This window comes from Narcine bancroftii, chromosome 6, assembly GCF_036971445.1.
Source record: "Narcine bancroftii isolate sNarBan1 chromosome 6, sNarBan1.hap1, whole genome shotgun sequence".
Lineage (NCBI taxonomy): Eukaryota > Metazoa > Chordata > Chondrichthyes > Torpediniformes > Narcinidae > Narcine > Narcine bancroftii.
Window position 1 is genome coordinate 197,986,538 of NC_091474.1, and position 5,067 is coordinate 197,991,604.

At 37.2% G+C, this 5,067-nt stretch overlaps 1 long non-coding RNA gene across 1 annotated transcript; it reads right to left on the bottom strand.

The window, feature by feature from the left end:
- Positions 1–687: 687 nt before the first annotated feature.
- LOC138737718 (uncharacterized) lies at positions 688–4,895 on the bottom strand. The gene is made up of 5 exons (XR_011341171.1): positions 4,228–4,895; positions 2,871–3,031; positions 2,660–2,700; positions 1,600–1,671; positions 688–821 (listed from the first exon to the last, which is right to left on the bottom strand). It is a non-coding gene; the product is annotated as an uncharacterized lncRNA (long non-coding RNA).
- Positions 4,896–5,067: the final 172 nt, after the last annotated feature.

Genomic DNA, 5,067 nt, shown 5'->3' on the forward strand with positions numbered 1-5,067 from the left:
ATTTTCTGCTGAGAGGAAAGCCAGACCACCTTTTCCCATGGAAGTGTCAAATATGCTTTTCCAAGTCAAGTGGCTGGTCAAGTTGATAGGAATCTTTTAAAAATGTTTGGCATGTTCAATTTCAGAAATAAAAGCATTAAGTACCAAAGTCAAATAGTGATCCTAAAAGTTCATAAATCACACAAAAAGGATACAGTTAAAGTCCTGTTTCAAATGCTGCACTGCACAATAAAAAAAAATGTCAAGTAGAATGCCACCAGTGCGTTAAGTGAATCAATATAGGAAAAGATTAGAGAATTTGGTATTATCCTCCTTATAACAAGCGAGGCACCATCGGCTAAGATTTAATCAAGTTGGAAACTGTTTTCACTGAATTGATCATTTGTGGTTAGACAAAACACTAGTTAGACTGCACTTGCTGATACCCATACTTCAGGAAGGTTGTGGTTGCACCAGAAAGAATGCAGAGGAGATTCACAAGTATGTTGCCTAGCTTGGAGGACCAGCCAGTCTTATGTATGACCTATTTCTGCTCCATTTTATTTTCTTCTTAAATTAATATAGTTTTTTACATAAAATGTGTGCATTGAATATGTTCCACTAAACTTGTTAACTTAATACTTTTGTTTTCTTTTAGTGCTTGTCGAGTCAGACTTGATGCACAACACAAGAGGTAAAATACTATCTTTTATTGTTTTCAGCAATATTGCTTCATTGCCACATCTGTTCTCCATTATTTTAGTCAGTATTAACATTTCAGGCCAATCCATCATTTTCCATCCTTGTCCACTAAATTGGAGACACAGCTGATCAGTCAGAATCTGTGGAGGGAGAAACAGTTCTCATCTCATTCATCAGAACTGGACCATTTTCTCTTTTTCACTTTTCACAAATACTGCTGACCTGCTAAGTGTTTCCACCATTTTTTATATGCCCTATGTACATATGCTCCCATTTTCTATCATCCATTCTACTGAATACAGACAATGACTCAAGCTCCTTTCACTGTCATTGTATGTTCCCAGAATTCAGATTTCTTAATGCCAATGTTCATTTTCATGCCCAACCTTCTTGCATTCAAGCCTTATATATGGTCTTCACCATCCACCCTGTAATCCTTGCTTTGTCCTGACAGACACCCCATTCCTATCCATCCCAATATTTTTGCCAACTGCTTAATACAATCTGTTTTAATATGTCTTGAAAAAAAATAAAATATTTAAATATCAATAAGACTGCATGAGTTTTGCAAATATACTGTGAACAATAAGGCAGGAGGAAGACTATACTTAAAGAAAGTGGAAGACTTGGACAAAATGATCCTGGAACAAAAAATGGAAAAATATGAAACAAGATATGTCTGAGCTTCCAAATGCCCAAGAATTGCTGAAGGATGGACTTAGAAGGAGCTTGAGAGTGAAAATATTTGAAGAACAATGCAAATAAATGTACTCCGAGATATAAGGATGAGAAATTAAACAGTTACAGAAAACCTTCAGTTATTTAGCCAAAATACGGTTAATTCTAAATAATGGGAACTGTGCAATGGAACATTGCAGCTTCACCTGCCACCATGAGGTAGTATATTCCTTGACTCACCATAAACATATGGAGTATGCATTAATCATGAAGAAATGCAAGTATTCTTCTGCCACTTGATAGATCAGTAATCTACATAATTGAAAACAAATCAATATAATTCTTTGAGTCCAATCAAAATACAGGATGAAAATTTAAAAAGGGCTATAGATCAGCTGAATCAGTGATTTTCATATTTTAGAACAAATAAAAGATGGTTAATTATGTGGGATGCTTGGAATAAATGCAAATTCAAATTAATGATTATGGATAGGTTAAAAATACTTTTAATAGTTTATGATACTCCTGGAAAATACTTGAAGAACCCTTAATAAGAAAATCAAGTAATCAGTATTGACTAAATTTAATTCTAGAAGAAGGTGCAAAATAATAATTTCTTCCCAGTATTTTATAACAGTTAATTTAGAATATTGATACATTTTTTCTGATTCAGAGAACTATGCCCAAGGTGGCGCCTGGACAGCATAGCACATGGGGTTGCAGACTCTGGGGCAGCATTTCAGAAGAAGTATGGAAGGGAACCCTACAAGAAAGGTGACCATGGCAGCAGAAAAGCGAGGGGCTCAGTGGCTGATGGATCCACACAGCCTGTGGTCTGTTGGTGACTTGGCATAGAAGGACTCATGCAGCTTGTGGGCTGCTGGCAATGCGATTGAAGGACCCTCATCAGGCTGCGGCTGCTGGTACTTGCTCATTGGAACTAAAATTCTAGAGAGTGCTGAGGGTAAGAATGGCTTCAAAAGTGACTTGGGCACTGAAGGCATCCTGATCGCATCAGAGGTTTGGTCTGAAGCTCGGTCCCTAATGGTTTGAACAATACTCTGTGTGGTTATAGAGCTGCGGGAGCACTACTGGTGAATCCATGGACACCCAGTGTCTCTGAAGGGACTCTCTTTTGCTTCTCTTTCTCTTATTGTTAGGGGTGTTGGGCAATGCTCATGGCAACTCTCCGTATGCCTTATGACAGACAAAAGTTGAAGCATATCATGTATGTTGCATTTTTATGTATTATTAGGTGACAATAAAACCAATCTTGAACCTTGATTGAGAAACAACTTACCAATCACACTGGACAACAATTGTTTTCAAAAGGTTTGCTTTCTACAAAAAAAAAAATTGGGATTATGATAGACAACTTCAAACTGAACACAAAGATAATTTCAGATATGCTACATCACATAGGAAATTGGAGAAACATTGAATTAATTTTGATTGGTTTTACAATTTTTAATCACATAATGATGCTGACACATTGCGTTAGTTCAACTGACCTGAAAACACTTTGCTGATTTTCATTTGTACTCATCATCTGATGTCTCTTGTGTCAGTGTCAAACAATAGTCGGCCAGCTTTGATGGATTCCAGTTGTCCTGATACCACTTTTCCCTAGTTGCAATGTTCTGGTGAAAACTTTTACTATGTTCATCACAGACTTCAGCAAGTTGCAGAAGGATATAGACAGATTAGGAGACTGGGCAAAATTATGGCAGATGAGATTTAACAGATAAATGTACAGTTCTAAATTTTGCAGTGGAAATAAACTCCTATTTGGATGGGGTGAAAATTCAGACCTCGGATGTGCAAAGGGACCTGGGTGTCCTCGTGCAGGGAAACCTAAGAGTTAATGACCAGGTGAAATTGGTAGTGAAGAAAGTGAATGCTATGTTGGCATTCATTTCAAGAGGAATAGTGTATAAGAGTAAAGAGGTGTTGATGAGGCTCTATGGGGCACTGGTGAGACCTCATTTGGAATACTGTGTGCAGTTTTGGGCCCCCTCTCTTAGAAAGGATGTGATGTTGTTGGAGAGGGTGCTGAGATTTACTAGAATGATTCCTGGAATGCGAGGGTTAACATACAAGGAGTGTTTGGCAGCTCTTGGGTTGTATTCATTGGAGTATAGGAGAATGAGAGATCTCATAGAGGCATTTCGTATTTTGAAAGGTTTAGATAGGGTTGATGCGGGTAAGATGTTTCCCTTGGTGGGTGAATTGAGGACAAGGGGTCATAGTCTGAAAATTAGAGGTTATCCATATAAAACAGAGATTAGGAAGAACTTCTTTAGCCAGAGGGTCGTGGATCTGTGGAACTCACTGCTGCAAACAGCAGAAGCCAGATCACTGGGAGTATTTAAACAAGAAAAAGACAAGTATCTCATTAGTGAGGGCATCAAGGGATATGGGGAAAAGGCCAGAAATTGGAACTAGCGTAGAGTAGCTTAGTGTAGATTTACTGAACAGACTCGATGAGCCTAGTGGACGCCTTCTGTTCCTTTGTCTTGTGTTCTTGTGATCAGTAGGGAAGAAGTTCAAGAGCGAATACAGAAAATGAATTTTCAATGGCATGTTGCAGTTTATGGTTTTGTACACTTGACTTAGACTTAAAATATGACAGGAAATCACAAAAGTAGGTTCTATCTAAAAATGGTATGTGATTGGAAAGTTTTAAGGTGATTTTCATGATCAGCACCCCAAAATACATAAAATACACTCAAAAGTGTTCAAGAAGCAAAATTTCATTGTCTAGCGTCATCTGAGATTGGCAGATTAATTTATGATATTTAGCAGTCATTGACTGGTTTATATGTTTTGATTGAATTAATTTTCAAAAATAGTTCATTTTATCCTCACCTTTTAGCCTTACCAGCCTCCACACTCCACAGATCATTCTTCTTAACTTGGACAATGTTGAAAGTGATATCATGAACAGACACTCTCCACTCCCCTTTCAGCATTCCAAAGTGATAATTCCCTCCATGATTTACATGCTTCACTCTTTCATCTTCCCTCCTTATCCTTTGCAAAGCTTTTTTCCCCCATGCAAAATATGGTCCTTTGTTTCATCCCTTCCGCTATCCAGAGATTTGGTCTTTCCAGGTAAAGCAGTGAATCACTTGTATTTGTTCCAATCTAGAATGTTGGAGTTTGAGGTCACACTGTGATCTTCATTGGAGAAACCAAGTTTGGAGATAACCATTTTGCACAACATCTTTGTTCAATCTGTAAGAATGATCATCAGTTTCCAGAATCTGTCATTTTAGTTTTCCATCTCACCCCCATTTTCATTTTACTGTACTTGGTTTCTGATATTGTTCCAAAGAAAATCCAAGGAAAAGATTCTGTCCAGGCACATAACAACCTTCTAAAATTAACAATGAATTAACAATTTCAGACAACCAGGCTTTTCCATTTATGACAGATATGGATAGTTTTGATGAAAGGTTATTTGACCAATATTTTAATTCTACTTCTCCCTTCACAGATGCTGGTCTAACCTACTGAGCATTTTCAGCTGTAATTTAAGATAATCAGCGAATATCGAGTTAATCTCTGGCTGTTTTTCAGGATTGGTTGATAAATAATTGAAATCAATAGTACTTCTCGATAATTGAAAACAGAGCAGAGCTCAGTTATAAATAAAATGTACATAAAATGTGTAACTATTTCGAATGGTAAGAAAAACACAACAGA